This window comes from Stenella coeruleoalba (assembly GCF_951394435.1).
Source record: "Stenella coeruleoalba genome assembly, chromosome: 11".
In the NCBI taxonomy this organism is placed as follows: Eukaryota; Metazoa; Chordata; class Mammalia; order Artiodactyla; family Delphinidae; genus Stenella; species Stenella coeruleoalba.
The window spans coordinates 89,621,860-89,642,965 of NC_137157.1; the positions used below are offsets into that span (position 1 = coordinate 89,621,860).

Below are 21,106 nucleotides of genomic sequence, written 5' to 3' on the forward strand. Positions count from 1 at the left end.
AAAAAAAAAAAAAAAAAAAAAGACCATTAATCTGAGGCCATATGTAAAATATTTTGGTATTACAGATTCGTTAAGAGAAATATTTTTATTTTCTTTTATGTCACAGACCTACATGTTTTCTTAGTAAATTAATTTTTGAGTCAGAGCAGATCCAAAAGGCTGCAGTTGTTTAGAGCTTTCAAAACATCTGGGAAGTTATTCTGGCAAGTAGAGTCAAATCCATTAGCAAAGCAGATGTTTTCCACTGTGGCTGGAAAAGACAACTTTCTTATACGTACTGCATATGTTCCAAAATCCACTTCAGAAACAAGATTCCACCTCATAAAGGGTCTTGGGACCACAGTGGTCTCTTAGACTCTGCCAATAAAGGTATGGCCAAGGCCATTTAGGTGTTTGAAAGTCAGTAGTTTAGAGTAATCTTTTTATCTCATGTTTTATAAAACAAGAGGAAAAAGTTATACAACTCTAAGTTGCTTCTCTAAGCCCTCATTTAAAAAGTTGGATTAAAACCAATGGGCAATCTTTGGCAGGACCCCTGGGAGCTAAAAGCAGGGAAGGACAAGAGGTCATGAGAGAGAATAGTGGCCTGAGAGTTGTTCTGGCCTTTCCTCCCAGAGAAAGTGAAAGGAAGCTTCTTCTCACTGACTCTTAGGAAGGAATATCAGAAGCTCTAGGAGATGGGTCTTGTCAAACAGCCAGAAACGGGCTTCCCTGGTGGCGCAGTGGCGCCGATGCAGGGGACACGGGTTCGTGCCCCAGTCCGGGAGGATCCCACATTCCGCGGAGCGGCTGGGCCCGTGAGCCATGGCTGCTGAGCCTGCGTGTCCAGAGCCTGTGCTCCGCAACTGGAGAGGCCATAGCAGTGAGAGACCCGCGTACTGCAAAAAAAAAAAAAAAAACCAAAAACACAGCCAGAAACTACTGTGACCCAGAAATACAGGAAATTCAAAAACTCATTTTGGGAAAAATTTTCCTTCTACAGATGCATCTTACGTTCTCATATACAGATGAATTCTCACTATTAGATGGCATAAATCACGTGTTCTAGATATATTTTGCCTTTGTCAAAATAGATATAAAAGTTTAATAGAGAGAAAGCATTTTGCATTGGCCTTTTGCAAATTAATTATTTTTAGCTAAAAAAGTTCCATATTCTTAGCCAATGCAATATTTTCCTGGTTTGACAATTCAGTTTTAGTTTATTTTTAATCAAGAACAAGCAGAAATAAGGAAAAATAGAATGAAGATATTACTTATTTTTTTATTGTATCAGATAATGTGAGAATAATCCTTACAAAGAATAAGATGGAGGAATCCTTGCTGATTAAACTGATTAAATTGGTTGAAAATCATCAGCATTGTCAATATTTGAAAATTTTCCTTATATATAAAGAAAGAAGTACTTGGGTTGTCCCAGATCACTGCTGAGTATTCTGAACTATTTTATAATTTCAAAAGCACAGCCTGTAAAGATAAAGGGGGCAAATCATTATTTGGCTTCAGAGATATGGAGATTTCTAGAGGAAGGTTGCCTGCTGTCATGAAATGTTTTAGGTCTCTTTATAATGAGGTGCTATCATGGTATTGGCTACAGTACCGACAAAGGTTCTTTATTTGCACTCTGCTCATCTTTGCTTGGTGCATACACCTGCCAAAATAAAGACTCTTCTGAACGATAGGATTTGGATTCACATGTGTCAGGGAAATGTGAACAGAGTCAATTACTGATACTAGGCAGACACGTCTTCTTTTCAGCATCTTATTAACATTATAACCTGCTTCACTTATGATATCATAGCCATCTCTGTTTACTCTCATTCCTGTCTGAAACTAGCTCATCAGGAATTTTAGAGAGAGGGCCTTTGAACCTGAAACACTTTAATTATCACCTTGCTCCGGGGAATTGAGAGCTAGAAAGATATCATGCTTTGGAGAGGAAAATAAAGATCTCTCTGTGAAGATTACTTGCGTTTGTCTAAGAGATAAACACCATTCATGCATTGTCTGGAGGGGCGCCCAGAAGAGAAATGGCAACGAGCACAGATTAGCTAAGTAGATAGCTTTCTAATTCCTTTTGAGACATGTCTTCCAAGTAGCGCTTTACTTTGTTTGAAGTGCTGTGATTTTCCAAATTTGGGTATGTACCAACTTTGGTAAGTGTGAAAACACATCCCAAAGCCAGAAAAGAAATGAGTCTTATATTGCTATTTTCCATAGCCAATCTCTCCCCCATCTCATAGCCCTACTAGGAGATTGTTGAAAACTGACATTGCGTGGCTAGGAAAAGGAGCAACTAGAGATGGAAAAGTTGTTCAAAGGTGTGAAAAAGATAGGAATATGTGTCACTGAAGGATGTGTGCCAATAAAGGGCTCCATAAGGTAAGAATAGAGGGAAAAGGAGGGTCTAGTGTAATTTCTGGGATTGGTATGTGTCCACTACACTTGGTCAGAGAGGAGGAGGAAAGGAGAAGTTTAGGAAAGAGGAAAAGTGTCTCAAGGAATAGTTAGCAGAGAAAGAATCGCAGGAAACAACACTAATGATTAAACAGTTTAGGGCATGTTGTGAAAGAAACATTATGGCTTGTGTATAACTGCCTGCACTTAAATTCATTTTTTCCTGTGCAAGGAGGGGTAGAGTACAAAAGGGAAAAGGCAATGGAGAAAAAGGATGTGAACCTAGATGACCCTGACTCTTTCCTAACCTAAGAAAAGAAAGTAAAAATATGTTCTTAGGCCAAATCTAAAGACAAGAAAAACTTCAGCTTCCTCATAAAGACAGGAGGCATCACTGACTAGGATGCGAAAAGATGAAAAGCTCATGAATCATAAGGAAACTCAAAGAGGCCCCTGGACTTCTATTTATATACCTCTTTAAAAGTGTATTAAATTATTTTTCCAACTAATGTTATCAAGCGAAATCTTCCATCTGGCTGCACTGAGAAAGAATTTCAAAGTTGTGGAATAGTAGAATCAGAGCTGGAAGTAACCTGAGTGTCTTTTCAGCCAACCCCCTCATTTTTCTTTTAGCAATTCTGGGGTGTGATGTAAACAGACTGTAGCGAGTCCACATGCACCAGACTTGCTCATTAAAAACACAAAACGGGGCTTCCCTGGTGGCGCAGTGGCTGAGAGTCCGCCTGCCGATGCAGGGGACACGGGTTCGTGCCCCGGTCCGGGAAGATCCCACATGCCGCGGATCGGCTGGGCCCATGAGCCATGGCCGCTGAGCCTGCGCATCCGGAGCCTGTGCTCCGCAACGGGAGAGGCCACAGCAGTGAGAGGCCCGCGAACCGCAAATAAAAACAAACCACAAAACGGCTTCTGACATCCCTGTGTTCCTTTCCAGCTACTATCTGTCCCTCTTTCTTCCTAGTGAACCGCCTTGCAGTAGCAGTCTACATTTGCCCTCTCCACTTCTTTGCCTTCCTTTCCCCTCCCCAGGCCACAGAGCTGCCCCTCCATTGAAACCATACTCACTCAAGGCCCCTCACAAAACTCGCTCTTCCATCTGTGCAGAGAGGCTTCAGAGCGAGATGGCTGGACTTGAAATCTTGCTTCTGTCATTTACTTTCTGTGTAACCCTGGACAACTTCACCTCTCTGTGCCTCATTTTCTCATCTATAAAGAGGGGATAATCATCATCGTCATCATCATATCATCATCATCACCCCTGCTTCACGAGGTTGTTTTGAGAATTGAATGAGTCAAGCCGTGTGAACTGCTTAAAAGGGTCTCTGGCATGTTATAATCCCTTAATAAAATAAATCTGAGTTTTCTTAGCTATCATTATCTTTTTTTTGGCTGCGTTGGGTCTTTGTTGCTGCATGCGGACTTTTCTCTAGTTGCGGTGAGCGGCACTACTCTTCGTTGAGGTGCACGGGCTTCTCACGGTGGTGGCTTCTCTTGTTGCAAAGCACCGACTCTAGGAGCGCAGGCTTCAGTGGTTGCAGCGTGCGGGCTCTAGGGCACGCCGGCTTCAGTAGTTGTGGCACGTGGGCTCAGTAGTTGTGGCTCGCGGCTCTAGAGCGCTGGCTCAGTAGCTGTGGCTTATGGGCTTAGCTGCTCCGCGGCATGTGGGATCTTCCACGGCCTGGGATGGAACCCGTGTCCCCTGCATTGGCGGGCGGATTCTTTAACCACTGCGCCACCGGGGCAGTCCCATTATCTTTCTTGATAGCTTTGTAGTCTTACTGTTAACCAGTTCCCTCCTTTCAAGCTTCCTTCCATCCCTCCCTCTTTCCTTCTTTCCCTACTTCCCTTTTTTACAAGTATTTGCATGTCTCTTTATCCTGTACCAGGACATTGGGGCTACAGTAATGAGCAAGACAGCACATGCTAATTCTCATGGGCTTAAACTCCTAGTTTTCCTCTTACCACTCTATTAGCTGCTTCTTAGTTTTCAGTGGACGTTCCTTTTCCCCCCTCTGCCTCTCGACCTCTTAAATTATCCTCGAATTTCGTCTTCTTATCCTAACATGTTTTCCTGAAGATAAAGACATCCATCCATAAAGGTATTCCAAACCTGTCTTCTGTCTTGACTTTTCTCCTAGGTCAACGCTTCCAACTACATATTAGTTGTCTTCCCCTATTACAGAGAGACTTCAATCCCAAGATGTACAACCCAGGATAGATTATCTCCCCAGCGCAGCCTCCTTTCACCATTCCTGGTTTTACCGTGTGGTCCACGGCACCACCACCCATCTGGGCACTTACATCGGGATCCTCTGCGTTCACCTACTTCCCCCACTTCAATCACATCACAATTCTACTTGCTTCGCAAGTGTGGTCTCTCTTCTCTGTTCCCACTTGCTTCATTCAGGCCTTCTTTATTTTCCTCTTTGTAGAAGACCAGCCTTCTCAATGATCTCTACTTCCTGTCTTCTGTTCCACCCATCTAGGCTCACACATTTTCTAAGACAAAAACCTGATCATTAATTCAATCGTGTATTCATTCACTCATTTACTCACTTGCTCTCTCACTTATTTACTTAGTAACGTTGAATGAAAACCCACTGTGTGCTGAGCACAGATCATTTTATTTCTCTCTAAATTCCTTCCAAGGTGCCTTGACTCCCTTTAATTACCCTGGTGTCTCTGTACATTCTGAGTCCTCCCTCTGCCTCCACACACGCCTTGTTCCCTTGACAAGCCACTACATGCTCTTCATAACTCAGCTCAAATTTCTCCTCATTCATTCATTTATTCATTCACTCATTCAACTCTGTCCAGTGCTGGGGCTAGAGCAGTAAATACAACTGATAAATCCCTGCTCTCACAGAATTTACATGAGGGAAACAGACAATAAATAATTGGACAAGATGATTGCAGATTATGATAAGGGCTGAGGAAAAAAAAGACAAAGGCAACAGGGAGAAAGAGAGAGAAAGAGTTGAGTTTCTGTGTGTGTGTGTGTGTGTGTGTGTGTGTGTGTGTGTCTGGGGGTACCGTTTTGTTTTTTTTTTAAATTCTTTTCCATTATAGGTTATTACAAGGTATTGAATATAATTCCCTGTGCTATACAGTAGGCTCTTGTTGGTTAACCATTTTATATATAGTAGTAGTGTGTGTATGTTAATACCAAAGTCTTAATTTATCCTTCCCCTTGGGTGGTACAGTTGTGTTGTGGTTTTTTTTTTTCCCGGTACGCGGGCCTCCCACTGTTGGGGCCTCCCACTGTTGTGTCCTCCCCCGTCGTGGAGCACAGGCTCCTGATGCGCAGGCTTAGCGGCCATGGCTCACGGGCCCAGCTGCTCCGCGGCATGTGGGATCTTCCCGGACTGGGGCACGAACCCACGTCCCCAGCATCGGCAGGCGGACTCTCAACCACTGCGCCACCAGGGAAGCCCGGGTGACATAGTTTTAAATAGGGTGATTGGTCAGAGAAATCTTTTCTGATGAGGTAGCATTTGAGCTGAGACCTGAATGAAGTGAGAGAGTGAGCCCTGTCGATATCTGGAAGAAGAGCGTTAGGGGTCAGGGAACAGCCAGTGCTAGGGCTGCGGTGGAAGCAGGCCAGGGTGCTTGAGGAACAGCAAGGAGGTTCGAAGGTGATCAGCGAAGGGCAGGCAAGTGAGTCCCTGTGATGCCAGCCTGATTTTGCACAGCAGAGTTGAGCGTTCATTTCTCTGTGGCTCAGATAGTGCTTGGTATTACATTATGCTGTTACAACATGGCATATGGTTGTCTCTATTTATTTCTGTCTGTTTAATTGCTAATACTGCAAGCCCTCAAGGGTGGGGACCATTTTGTACTCCTTTTTATATCCCCAAAGCCCATCCCTGTGCTTGGCAGGTGCTTGAACCTTTGCTGAATGAATGAATCAGAGGCCTTTAGATGCTTTCTCACTAGTGAGCCATCTGATTGGGTTTCTGGGTTCTTACTGCTTTCAATACTTTTCTTTCATGTCACTCTCTTAGCACCTGGTATTGATCTTTCACTTGCTTTGGCTACTTTCCTCCTGGAAACTTGAATCACGGACATTCCTGCATTGATTTCCAGTCATGACTCTGCACTCCTCCCCAGGTTTCTTTGTCTTGCAGTGATAAGTGTGCCTTGTGTGGGCAACACCAAGGAAGGGCTCTACATATTGGAGCTGTGGAAAGCTCACAGCAGGAGCACTAATAAATGAAGGTAGATGTACAGAGTGGGGTCAAAATACAGAAGGACTTGCAAGTTGAGTAAAGAAGAAAAATACAGGCGAGTGACTGTGATGATTTAGAAATGTCACCCTGAGATTGTACTTTAAGGTTTTATAAATACCTTAATCTTTATTGTCATCACTTATTTTTTGTGCAAGAGTAAATAAACTTTAGCCCTTAGCTTATTTGCATATGACCAAAAGGTCATATATGCATATATTAGAATAGCATGCTTTCACAAGATGTCCGTTTCTGAAACTGGTGACATCTATAAAATGAGACATTGTATTTTTTTTTTAGAACAGGAAGTTAGAGTTGCTTTTTTAAGGATAAAAATCTCAAAAATTGTGAATACAGGTGACAGTCATTAGCAAACCAAAGCCTCTAACTTGTTGAAATAGGTGTTGTCAAGAATGCAAGCAAAATGCACATATCACAAAATAACTCTAGCGCTCCTTATGTATAATCTACTTACTCTATTTCATACATGATTATAATAACTTGGTTATCTATTTTTTTTCAGGTCATAGCTGATTAAACATAATAAAGTATCTGGGCAGGAAGGTGGTAGAGGAAGTCACAGCAACAAAATGGATGGAAGGCACACAAGAGGCAGAAGACATCAAGCCCTCAAAACGATAGCCATTTAGAGTCTCAAATGCAAGGCAAGCAAGGCAGTTCCTCCTTGTGGCACCATCATACAGGTGCATAACAGCTTTATCTGCAAGGTCAAGTCAAAAGTTTTTTAAAAAGTTGCTTGTTTGTTTTTTCAAATTTCATTTGGTGACAAAGTCTGACGACTTGTGCTTGTTTGATAGCAAATCGAATCTGAGGGGCTATGAGGCTACTTATGAACTTCGTTCTAATTTGTGTGAATATGATTTGCTGCAGAAATAATGTGTTAACTACAACCCTGCTGGGTTGCTATGAATACGTATGTGGTATAAGCGTCACGTTACCTTCACAAGATGCAAACATCTGGTTGCAAGGGTTTGGGTAAGGAATTGTGTACTTGTGAAGTACAACCCTTAATGTGCACAATGATAACTATGGTTAGTAAGGTAAACACTCTGCTTAATAAGAAAGTGTGGAAAATGCTTTGAAAGCTTTGCATTAAAAAAAAGTGTCCATTAAAGGAAAGGAAAGTGTATTCGGAAAACCAACACGCGTTTAGAGATTTCTGTGTGTGTGTGTGTGCGCGCGCGTGTGTGTGCGCGCGTGTGTGTGTGTGTATCCAAGTTCTTTAAGATGAAATTAGACTTGGAATCTGGGGCATATTTTTGCTGTTGTCTTGCCAAAACTTGGATTTAAGCACTGTTATCAGGAAAATTATCTTTAAGGTTGCTGGAGTTTTCTTGAGCACCAGGGCTATTGGAGTGAGAAAGCTAATGAGAGATGCGAATTTGCTTCTTAAAACCTTTAAATTTGTAACAGGAGTTCTCTTTTGTTTTGTTTTATTCCCTTCCCACCTGGATTCTACTGTCAATGGAGAAAAAAACTGGGGTGCCAACTTAAGGAAACAGAGTCTGCATTTGCAATTCCAATGCGGTCCCCAAAGGGAATTGTTAAATAGCCTGAGGGTTATTTTAGCTCAGTAAACTAAAGATACTTTAGACTTTAGGGATGGAAATTTTAAAACTCTAGCTGAATTCTAGACGGAGTAAAGAATTCAGAAACACAAAATTCACAAAATATTACAATGTTAAATTTTCTCTGCCACAAAATAATACAGGTCCAGGGTTAAAAATTCAAATATTATAGAATTATATTAACCGAAATAGTGAAAGGAACTCCTGCCTCCACCGTCATCTCTCTTCCTATAAAAGAAACTGTTAAAATATGGCTTGTATTTCTCTAGCTGTTATTCTTTTTTTACATAAATTCATTCCTACTACAGAGTGTATTGCAACTCACCTTTCCCCTCACCCCACTTAACAACTATATATCTTGATGTCCATCCAAGTTAGTGGTTAATATAACCACCTCATTCTTTTTCATCATGAAATAGAATTCCATTTTATGGCTTTACTGTAATTTAAAATTAACCAGTTTCTGAAGGTTTACTTTTCCTCATGGTTATTTTATTTTTCTCCTTTGATTTTCATCTGCTTTCCTGGTTAGGCACACGTAGAAAAATAAAAAGCTTAGATTTGATTAGAAAAAGCTGTAAATAGTGAGATAACTGTTTTCAAATGGCAAATTTCCAGTTCTGTGGAACGAGCAGTACAGTTATCTCAAAAAGATGAAACAAGCGATGTCTCTTCTGAATTTTAAAGAATATTCAGGTGTTACTAGTAAAGGAATGAGTAACTCTCAAGTGTGAGAATTAAATTTTCCTCAGCTGTACCGAGGCATTAGAATTTCTGGAGGAAATAAGCCTTATTGTAAAAATCAACTTTCACACTTAAAATTAGGGACAGAGTATCTGTGGTCCTGCTCGGAAAGGAGTGTTTTATGTACAGAGCTCACCAGACATTCGAAGGTCAGGGATAATAGGTGATTCTGAGGCGTTCTGATGAGCTGTGTCCAGGTAAATAAGAGACCGGTAACTGGATCGCTTTAGTAACAATTGCTCTGTCCCTCCCCTGTCATTGTATGCAATTCAACAATCTTTTCCTCCGCAGGAGCAAGGAGTGTAATTAAGGTGAACACCTGTGACACACATTACATTACTATTGCAATTTATCTATAAAGACTCTCTGTTCCATTTCCCTTCCTGCCCCTCAGAAGTAACCCCTATTCTTAATTTTATGATAAACATTCCTTTGTTTACATACTAGTTTTAGCAAATATATACGTGTTCCCAAATAATATATCATTTAGTTTTGCTTGTTCCTGAGCTTTGTAAAAAGGGCAACTTACTGCACATAATTTTCTGTGATCTTAGAAACTTTATGTTTCTAAGAGTAATTTATTCTGCTGAATGTGGTGGTTGCTTCCTGACCTTCACTGCTATAGAATATTTCATGATCAGACTATATCAAAATTTATTTTTCTTTTTTTTTCAGTTCGAAGTATTTTTAAATTTTCATTCACGATTTCCTCTTTGATCCATGGTTATTTGGAAGTCTAAATCCCACTTATTTAAGTGAATCTTTAGAAATTAAAAGGTACTGTTATTTAAGTTTTAAGTTAAATCTTAACAAAAAAAATTAGTCTGAAATATATTTCTAAATCTATTGCCTTGCAAGCAGAGATTACAAGGTCTAGATCAGGGATCAACAAACCCAGCCACGACCTGTTTTTCTACAGCTTGTGAGCTAAGAATGGTTGGCACGTTTTAAATGGTTGAAAAACACAAATATTTTGAGGTACGTATAAATTAAATAAAATTCAAATTCAGAGTGCCTAGATAAAGTTTTATTGAAAGACGGCTATGGTCATTTGCTTAATTACAATCCTTGTTCCTGCAGGAGGAGAAGATAATTGAATTGCATAAGCATATTGACTATGACAGCTTTCAAGTTACAGGGGCAGACTTGAGTGGTTGCAGTAGAGACCATTGACCTGCAAAGCTAAGGTATTTACTATCTAGTGCTTTACAGAAAAAGTTTTTCAACCCTCGGTCTAAATAATCCAAATTCTTTGAAATATGTTAAGGTACACTGGTGAATTTATGTAAATATTTCTTACGGGTTTGATGAGAATGTGTATTCTCTTATTGCTGTATGTCGACACTGTAATCTCTAAATATTGTATACCTTATATCTATCTATGTACATGGAGTTGTCAATAACTTATCAATAGGTGAGGGAGTATTGAAGTAGCCCCACCTTAATGGTGGATTTATCAATTTCTCCTTGTAGATTTGATCATTATGTGGTGCCCTTTCTATCCCCAATAATGCTTTTTTATCTTAAAGTCCATAGTGATTGTGTGATTTTAATGTAGCTACACCAGTCTTCTTTTCATTATTATATACCTGATATATCTTATGGTTTCCATATCCTTATGTTTGTAAATAGCATATAGCTATGTTTTTAAAAACTACTTTGACTCTTTTAGCTGTAGAGTTTAATCCATTTATGTTGTGATTTCTTACATATTTGAATTTTTTCCCTTTGGTCTTTCCTTTCTATTTTCTATTTGGCCCTCTTTTTCTACAATTCTTTCTTGTATTTTTAAAATTTTTCTTTGCACGGGGTAAATAGGTGGAGATACTGTTATGTTTATTTGTTTATTTCTTATTGCCTTTCTCTTCCTCTGCTGTTTTGGAATTTCTGCATTCTGTGTCTATTCATTCAGAGTCTTTAAGATACTGTAGAACATAACCACCAAAGCCATGTTCTCAAATTCCAACTTCGTCACACAGTAGTTAGATGACTTGTGGCTCATGTTTTTGTGTCTTTTATTTTCCCTCATGTATAAAATGGAGACTGTCAGAAGATTGTTGGAAGAATGTAAATGAGTTGATACATAGACAGCATTAAAACATTGTAAATATCATATGGGTAGTTTCTCTTGAAATTCTATCTTGAATGCTTTTCTTACAGACATTTAAAATTAATACTTTAACCCCTTCAAAACAATACAAGGACCGCAGAACAGTTTAACTCTGATCATCCTCCGGCTGATTTATGTTATCGCCCAATATTTTAATTGTGCTTTTTAACCCCACAAATTTGACATTATTATTATTATTATTTACAGACCAATTTTCTTTAGATTACCCCAAATGTTTATCAATTTATTTGCTCACCATTTTTTCCTTGCATCTCAGTATTTCTTATTGGGTCACTTCCTTCATCCAAAGGTGTGTTTTAGGAGTTCATCTAGTGAAGGTGTTAAAAAGCAAAGCTTTTATTTTTCTAAAAATGTCTTATTTCCATTTTTGTTCTGGAAATATAATTTATCTGGACACAAAATTATAGGTTGACAGTTATTTTTCTCAACATTTAGAAGATATTCTAGTGTCTTCTGGCTGCCATTATTGCTGTTTAAAATTCTTTGGTCTACTTGCTTTTCTTCTCGCAATGCCTTTTTTTTTTCTTTTTGGTACGCGGGCCTTTCACTGTTGTGGCCTCTCCCGTTGCGGAGCACAGGCTCCGGACGTGCAGGCTCAGCGGCCATGGCTCACGGGCCCAGCCACTCCACGGCAAGTGGGATCTTCCCGGACCGGGGCACGAACCCGTGTCCCCTGCATTGGCAGGTGGACTCTCAAACACTGCGCCACCAGGGAAGCCCTCGCAATGCTTTTAATATGGCCTTTTCCTCTGGTGTTTTGCAATTTCATTCTCGTGTATCTTGGTTTGGTTTTCTTTTCATGTATATTATTTGATACATGTATATGTTGTTCTTTCTCTTTCTGGTTTTCTTTTTAGGTATTCTACTTGATACGTGTATATGCCAGTACTTCCTCTCTTGGTGGATTCATGTCTTATATTAATCTTGAAACACTGTCAGCTATATACTATAACCTATATCTAATCTAAGAGAGTAGACTGTTAGTAATCTGTTAGTAATCTAACAGTCTCTAACAGTAATCTGTTAGTAATCTAACAGTCTCTTCACCTCTAGCCTCTAACCTATTCTTTTTGGTGTCTCATTCTGGGATTCTGATTAGATAAATGTTACATCTTCACATTCTATCTTCCATAACTCTTTAAAATATATATATATATATATATATATTTATTTATTTTTGGCTGCATTGGGTCTTGGTTGCTGTGCGCGGGCTTTCTCTAGTTGCAGTGAGCGGGGGCTACTTTTCAGTGCGGTGCGGTGCGGTGCGGTGCGGTGCATGGGCTTCTCATCGCGGTGGCTTCTCTTGTTGCGGAGCACGGGCTCTAGGCCCGTGGGCTCAGTAGTTGTGGCTCGCGGGCTCTAGAGCACAGGCTCAGTAGTTGTGGCGCACGGGCTTAGTTGTTCTGCGGCATGTGGGATCTTCCTGGACCAGGGTTGGAACCCGTGTACCCTGCATTGGCAGGCGGATTCTTAACCACTGTGCCACCAGGGAAGTCCCCAAAATGTGATTTTATCCTCGTGAAAATTCCACATGAGCTTGAGAAGAATGTGTATTCTGCTGATTTCAGCTCTGTCCTTACTGATTTTCTACCTACTGGATCTACCCATTTCGGACAGAGGGGTGTTGTCATTTACTTGTTTTTGACTAATAAAGCTCCTTGTAGATAAGTAGGGGTTACACTTGGAAAGACTCTTTGTTAAAAATATTTCACTTCCCTTCATGCTTCAAAATTTTCACACGTCTACTTATATGGTATATAACAAATAAAGCATTTTCACATTCAAAGAATAAGCAAAAGTGAATTTGCTACACCCAAATAGATGTAAAGAACCATAACAAACAAGAAATATAGATATCAATTACAAGATAAGAAGCAAAAAAAGAAAAAAAAGATAAGACGCAAGCTCAAGCAGTTTCTAAAGTGGGAGCAAAAATAATAATCCAGCAATTTGGCCTGTTTCTTCAGCAAAGGCTAAATAAGAATGTCAGCTGTAGCCAAAAGGAAATTAAGCATATCTCAACTTCAAGATATGCTTAAAATATTTAGATTAGATCATAAAAATAGTAATATTCTTAACTACAGTAAACATTATCTAACTTATCCATAGGTACATTTTACATTACTTGGCTTTAAGACTGCCTACAAAGATAAACACAGCAGTCCCTAAATGATACTCACACATCATACTGAGGGATTGGAGTAGAGAGGGTGTGTGAAAAATACATTTGATTCTTGGGAAGTTTACATATGGTTCTCGGTCTTCAGGTTACATTTAGCCATCATCATTTCTTCATATTTTCTGTATCTAGCCTTTACACCCAGCTATAGATTTTACCTGTTTCTCAAGTTTTGCTAGTGTACTTTGTATTGGGGAGACCCCATTCACTCCATGTGTCTACCTTCATTCTGTTCTACATCATTTTCATCTCCCATACCAACATTAGCAAATGAAACCTTCAAGAAGGAAAAACTTGTATGAGGCAGCACAATAAACACGGGAGTTGGACATCAGTTCTCAGCAAAAGTGTAAAAAGATTAACTTTGGTTCTAAACACTTAGAAAAGTAATGGAGATCATTGATACCAAAACTGGTTCATATTTCAAAAGGTCCTGTTTATTTTTTTTTAAGAGTTACTTGAACTTGTAGATTTAGGAATGCTAGAGACAGTGACTTTTCATTTCAGCAGAGCATGTAGAAAACCTTTTATGAAATCCTTCTTGGTTATAGCATTGTTGCATGAACTAAAGTGCTTGATCTTGAAAAGTATTGGTTCATAAATGATTATTATCTCAGAGCTCAGTTTTGGTGGTGGGCTGCAAGGCTCTTTTGTAAGCCTGTTTTATGTAACTGTTCTTTTTTTTTTTAATTAGACTTAGGTGGAAACAAAGAAGGCATGTTCATTAAATTTACAGATGTTATAAATTTAAAGTGATCGCTAATAATATTTTAAAATCTGAAATTATGTCCTAAAACAAACAAGATGAAATTTAATATGGTTTAAAGGTAAAAATTAGGTTTAAATATTAAATTATGGAAGTACAGACTATGTAAGGTGAAAGATATGGTTTAATTGTAGTCTGTGTGAAATTGACTTGGATATTTGATCTGACTCTCTGTAATATGCTTGCTAAAAATCCTAATGCAAGTTCGGGATGCATTATTGTCAGGGTATGCTTGGATCAAAGTGGCTGATCCCTGTGTGACTCGGTTCTCAGCCCACTGTATTTGAATGTTGTGTTCTCTTCTGAATGTACAGTTCAAGGAGAAAAGTGAAAAATCAAAGCACATTCAAAGCAGGGTATGGAATGTGGTTATGAGGGCTCACCATTGCATTTGAAGAACAATGAAAGGTTCTAGAGATTTTGAAGAAGAGGAAAATATGAGAAGATCTGGTAGTTACTTAATAGTTGGTTCAAATATTTCAAGGCTTGCAATGTCTATAAGAAATGAGATTAATTTTGTGTGGCTCTTTGGGGCAGAACCAGCACCAGTGGTCTAAGTTAAGGGAAGTTGATTTGATGTTCACAAATCAAATGACACAAACTTTAGAGTTAAGCAACCCTGGATTTTAATTGTGGCATCAGCATTGGCTTTGGCAAAAGGAATGAAACATCTGAGCTTCATTTTCCTGCTAAATAGGTATAATAAGGCTCATCTCATTTTAAGGATTAGAAATAATAATATAAAAATGGCTTAGTTCCTGGCATAGGTACTCAATGAAAAATAATTATACATAATATTGATAAAAATAGAGCTTTCCAACAATGGAAAAGTTTAAGTGGTTGATGGTGTAGTGGAAACATTGGAGAGAGGATTTCTACTTAAGATAGCAGACTAAGGTCTGTTCCAACTTTTAGGATAATGGTTTTATTTCCCATCTTGGTTTGAAATCTCTCTTTCCCCTGACTGTGCTTCTCCCATGCTTCACAAAACAAGCAGGTCCAATCTACTTTAACCAAGTTTATTTTATAGACTTTCATTGATTTCTGAGGGTCAAGTGACCTTAAAGAAGTTAGAAAGGAGGGGGTCATAGCTATGACAAAGCTGGAGTTTCAAGAAGAAGCAAATGCAATGTTACAGATGGAAGGACTTCTCACTTAGTGGCGCCGGGGGCTACTGGGGGGAGAAGAAGATTATAAAGGTTGGTTAGGTCACGAGAGGCATTATGTGAAAGAAGCCTCCACTACTTCAAACCACATCAGGCTCTTGGTAAGAGCTGCGAGAAAGATAGGATCCAAGGCAGTCGTGCGATGCGGGCGAGGCAGGTCTGGGCTTGCTGCTTGCAGGTAAGGACCGGTAGTTTGGAGACTCCCCGGGACCGAATGGAGGCCCTTGGGTGCCACCAGTTTAAGGCATGAGTTGAGGAGATTAAAAAAAAAAAAAAAAAGGAAGCGACAAAAGGGGAAAAATAGGTGGGAGGGTCCCAGCAAGAAGACCAAGGCTGGAGGGTCTTTGGGTGCTGCAGGTTTACTGCCCGCAGGTTGGTGGCCACGAATTGCACACTAAGACCCGGGGCGCTGTAACTGGCGCGCTCCCTCCGCCAGGAGCATCCACTCTTGCCCGGGGCAAACCTCTCCTCGCGCTCTGCTCTTTCTCACGCCTCCCAGCTGCTAGTGGGTCCTGCTAGGGCACTTCTGGAAACCCGTCGGCGGCTCAGAACTTCGGCCCGACTTCGATCGCGGCCTTGATAACTCGGCGCGTTGCCTTGCCCTCTCTCCTACCTTCCGTCTCCCGCCCACCCGGCCCCGCTGGCCAGTTCTCCTCCAGCGCTGCGGCCGACCAGATGCTCCGCGCTTCGGCTGCCGCCAAGACCCGGAGAGCGGAGCGGCTCCCGGCCGCGCGGCGCGCGCTCGCGGGCTCGCTCCCCGAGATGTACTGGGCATGCGCGGCGCGCGGCCGGCTTGGGCGAGCGGGTGAGCTGGCGGGCAGCTCCAGAGTTCCCCGGCGGCGGCGGCGGCGGCGGCGGCGGGCCAGGCGTTCTAGCCGAGCGCGAGGTCGGCGCTGAGCTCGCCCCGGAGACCGCGTCTCCTCGGCCGGACGCAGGCGGCGGCTGGGCGGCTCGCGGAGGATTGGGAGGGCGCGGTCCGGCTCGGGGGCTTTCTCCCGGCCGCCTCCCGCCGGGTTTGGGTTCGAGGCGCCTCCGGGGAAGCCGCGGCCCCGAGGGCAGATCCGAGGTAAGAGCCCCTTGGCGAAAGGCGCCCGCTGGGGTCCGGCGGCTTGGACTCTCCCTCGATTTTCAAAATCTGCCTTTGTGTGTCGGGATGGAGTGGTGCCAGGCGCCGCGTCCGTCTTCATTCACTTTGACTGCTTTCAACTGGTGTCGGGAGCCAGGTGTGCGAGGGCGCTGCCGCCGAAGTGCGTTCGCGGGCGGGTCCCGGGGCGCTCGGAGCCGGTGCTGACCCTCGGTCGCCCGCCGCGCCCGGGGCTCCTGCACGGTGGGCAGAGAAGATGCACACCGTCCTTGTCATATTTCCCGGTAACCTGAGCTTCCGCAGATACACCTGCGCTTCTCTGGTCGGTGGGGAGACTCCAGAACGAGTATTCTTCTCCTGGCTTGTCTTAGACTTGGGGTTTCGAGAGCTACCCTCCCCACCCCCAAATGGGGGGGTCTTTTCCAATTGACACTTTGCACCAAGGTCCCACCATCGTATACCCCCTCAAATTTCGAGAGAGCTTGTTGTTTGTGCATAGTTGTCCCTCTTAATTCCTGATGACTTTCCTTTCGTAGCGGGCTCCACTCCTCTCACTCACCGTTTTACTTTTGGGGAGACAGCCCTTCTGCTGTCTTTGTCACTGAATGCCTTTGGAGTGGATTTCCAAGACCCTGCCCGCCCCTCCTATGCTCTCACTTTCTACTTTCCTTTCAAGGACTACCTGTATGCAGAATCTTGGCACGGATTGTTCCCTTCCTTTGCACTGTTTCTCAAATCCTTCTTTCCCCGTAGTACCCGTTGCATCGCTGGACTCTCTTTGGGGGTAGGATGCTGTATTAGGTATTAGGAATTGAAATCCATAGACGTCAAGAGCGGTAGAGCATTAGGAATTGGAATCCACCTTTACAAAACATATTTCAATGACATGTATTCTAGGTTTAATTTTTAAGGTTTCAGTTCTCGCCTCAGTTAATAAGAGGAATAGATAATGTCTTAAGAGTTCAGATAAAACTTGGTTTCAGAGGCATGTGACTAGTTTGATTTTGGCTTTATTTTTTGGGAGATAGAAGAATTAGGATTCCCAGAAAGCTTCTTTATATACATATATCAAAGTAACTGTGTTGTGTATTGCTTCTAATTTATTTCACTTGAAAGGATATTATTCTTCTACAGCGACTTGGGTTTTGGAAAGTGTGAACTAGTAATTTAGATCATGTGGTCATTGAAAATTAAAGTCAATGTCATCCTTTCTCACCTAGTATAGATTTTCTAGGAATTGGAGTTTTCTGGACATATTACTATAGTTCTTTCTTAAGTTGCTGGTGTGGAAAATTTTTCGTCATGGGTTCACATTTTTAATTACCAATTTGAAAAATAACCCACTTTATAGACTTGCCACGTAAAGGATAGGGTAGAATGTATTACAAATGTAATAACATTTTATAGAATGCCTTTAGTGCAGAATTCAGAGATTAATACTTTTAAAATTTTCCCAAGTCATTCTCTTCACAGCAGAAAAAAAGAAAAGGAGGAGAGTTAACTTGCTTTTAATTCCACTGTTGTGAGATAACCACTGTTCACAATATTTGATACATTCTCTTTGTAATCTTTTTTTTCTCTCACTTTCCAGTGTCATTGACTATCATTATATAGTAATTTTCAGCCTTTTATTAATACCAGGGGAATACTTTAAGTTGTATTCAGAGTGAAGATTCTCAAAATGGTTTATTCTTATTTGTTCCCTATTGGGAATCTAATGCTGAATTTTAACCACTTTGCTTGCTTCTGATCAGATGTAAAGATTTCATTTTGTTTTCATCTCTAGCTTTTCCTGCTTTCAATTTTTAAATCTTTGCTGATACTTTTTAGTTTGCTAGACTTTGCCTGTTTTGGTTGCTGTTCACAGTTTTGAGGAGTACTGGTCAGATGTTTTATTGAATGTCCTCTATAGGCATTCCTCTAATATTGTTCTCCTCCTCAGACTGAGGTTTTGGGTTTTTGAGGGGAAGATCACAGAGGTAAAGTGCTACTTTTATCACATAATATAAAGGGTCCATACTATGCAACATGACTTATCACTGTTGATATTTATCTTGATCACCTGGCTGCAGTAGTAGTAGTTTTCTGCACTGAAAACTTACTCTTTTTCTTTCTTTTAATGCTTTTTCTTAGAAGGAAGTCACTGTGAGCAGCCCATACTTAAGGAGTGGAGAGTTATGCTTCTCCTCCTTGAGGGTGGAGTGTTTATATAAGTTTTGGGGAATTCTTTTGAATGGCAGATTTGTCTTTTTTCCCTATTTATTAATTTACTCAATCATTTGCTTATATTGGTCTGGCCTCCTGGATATATATTTATACTTTGGGTTATAATCCAATACTACTTTATTTTGTTCCTCAAATTGTTTTAGCTTTGGCCATTGGGAGCTCTTTCAGTTGGTTCCTGTCCTCCTTTGACATATCTCCATTAATGTAAGTTTTTTAAAAGATCACTTCCTTACTTTCTAGCATTAAAAGATGCTCCAGGATTATCTTGTATATTTCCATTTCCTGCCCCAGCCCTAGAGTCAGCCAGAAAGAATCTGGTTCATCTTCTTGGGAAATGGTGTTGGAAGCCAAGAAAGATCTGGGTTCTAGGTATTCTTGTTGCTACTGAGGTGTCATTACTTCTAGGCCCTCTCATCTGACAGCAGGAAATACATATGTGTGTATACAGACGCCTGTATGTACTCTTACAGGGGTACATGTTTCTCTTTGTAACCATGTGTATCTATTTTAAGGTAAATATGAGTTCATACGGTTGTCTCCTACTCTACCTAATCCATTACCACCTATATCATCCTGGATTCCTCCCCTTGCTTATCTGTAAACTCATTCTAATAGGGAGAAGAAACCTGGCTTCCACCACCTGCCATCCATTTACTTAATTGTTCAAACCCATTATATGTGTATAGTGGTATCAAAATTGTTAACCTGTGCTCCCTTCACAAAGAGGGGGAACAGCTTTATCAACTAGAGTACATTGCTTATGTGTAGTACATTTTATAGATTTTTAGATTATATAGATTTTTAGATTTTATAGATTCCAATTAGTCTTACAGATTCCATTCCTTTTCCTCCTATTCCTTTCATGAGGTTGTTGCACACATGTATGATACAGGTAGATACTTTTGTCACAATCTACATTCTATTTTGGGATCCCCAGACCTTCTACATGATTTTTTAAAAATTTGTGTATATTGTTTCACTCCTTGTCCTGTGACGTTCTGTGGGTTTTGACAAATGAGCAATTTCATATATCTATTATCATACAGAATAATTTCAACAGATTATTAAATCTTCTGTGTTTCACATATCACTCCCTTAACCCCCTTCCCCCGGCAACCCCTGATTTTTTTTACAGTCTCTATAGTTTTGCCTTTTCTGGACATCATATAATTAGAATCATACAGCCTTCTCTGACTTCTTTCACTTAGTAATGTGCATTGAAGGTTCATTCATGTTTTCTTGTAGTTTGATAGCTCATTTCTTTTTATCATGCAATAATATTGCATTGTATGGATGTATCACAGTTTGTGTATCTATTCATCTATTGAAGGATATCTTACTTGCCTCTGGTTTTTGGCCACTATGAGTAAAGCTGCAATGAAAATTCATGGGTAAATTTTTATATGGACATAGGTTTCCAGATCAGTTGGGTAAATACCTAGGAACATGATTGCTGGATCATATGGTAAGATTCTGGTTGGCTTTGTAACATATTGCCAATCTGTTTTCCAGAGTGGTTGTACCATTTTGCATTCCCACCAACAGTGAATGCAAGCTCCTGTTGCTCCTCATCCTTGCCAACATTTGGTATTGTCAGTTTTTTTGATTTTATCCATTCTAATAAGTATACAGTAATATCTCATTGCTTTAATTTGCCCTTTCCATGACATTTAATGTTAATCATCTTTTCATATGCTACTTTCCATTTCTTTGGTGAGATGTCTGTTCTGAACTTTTGCCCATTTTTAATAGGGTTGTTTGTTTTCCTATTTTTGAGTTTTGAGAATTCTTTATATATTTTTGGTACAAGCACTTTATCAGATATTTGTTTTGCAAATATATTTTTCCAGTCTGGCTTGTCTTTTTGTTTTCTTAACAGTGTCTTTACACAGCAAATGTTTTTAATTTTAATAAAGGCCAACTTATCAATTTCATGGATAAGCTTTTGGTGCTGTATTTAAAAACTCATTTTCAGACTCTAGACCACCTAGATTTTATCCTGCTTTCCTGCCCCTAGAAGTTTTTTAGTTTTACGTTTATATCTGTGACCCATTTGAGTTATTTTTTGTGAAAAATGTATAAAAAGACACTTTTCACTTTTTGTGAAAAGGTTAAGTGTCTAGATTCACTTTTTTGTCCATGGACTTTGAGTTGTACTGGTAGCAAATTAATGTGATTTTTAAGTCAAGTAGATTATATAGTAGGTTTAGGATGGAAAGGAAAGTGTTTTTATTTGATTTTTTTACATGTTTTGTGAAATTGCTTAAAAGAAACAGTTGAGAAATGATTTGGAAACCAAAATGTAATACTGCATAGACTATATGCTGAGATTGATTCCTGGACATCGTATATAATTCATTTCCTTCTTCCTCACTAAATCAGAGATTCTCCTTTGTGGAAAATAGAATTGTTAATACAGAGTAACATATGTCAGTTATTTCAGATCTAATCGTAGAAATAATTAATAAAGTTTTATTTTTCACAAAAAAGATCTGAAATAAGAGATTTGCAGGGTGTGTGCCAAGAAGAGGCAGATGATATACACACCATATAGAAACTTGAGACTTAACTGGTTTTGAATCT

The 21,106-nt window shown here is 40.2% G+C and overlaps 1 protein-coding gene across 6 annotated transcripts in view; it reads left to right on the forward strand.

Moving 5' to 3' along the window:
- The window catches only part of EPS8 (EGFR pathway substrate 8, signaling adaptor), a 261,244-nt gene that overhangs the window by 52,892 nt on the left and 187,246 nt on the right, over positions 1 to 21,106 (forward strand). The window contains exons 4-5 of one of the 6 annotated variants that reach the window (XM_079936969.1): positions 7,162 to 7,366; positions 9,833 to 10,158. The exons of 1 other annotated variant lie outside the window; for it this stretch is intronic. The gene's annotated coding sequence lies outside the window, so the exon portion shown is untranslated. Of the gene's footprint in view, positions 1 to 7,161; positions 7,367 to 9,743; positions 10,159 to 15,905; positions 16,280 to 21,106 lie in introns of those variants that run through there. 4 more of the 6 variants (XM_079936968.1, XM_079936970.1, XM_079936973.1 and 1 more) reach the window with 4 other exon arrangements.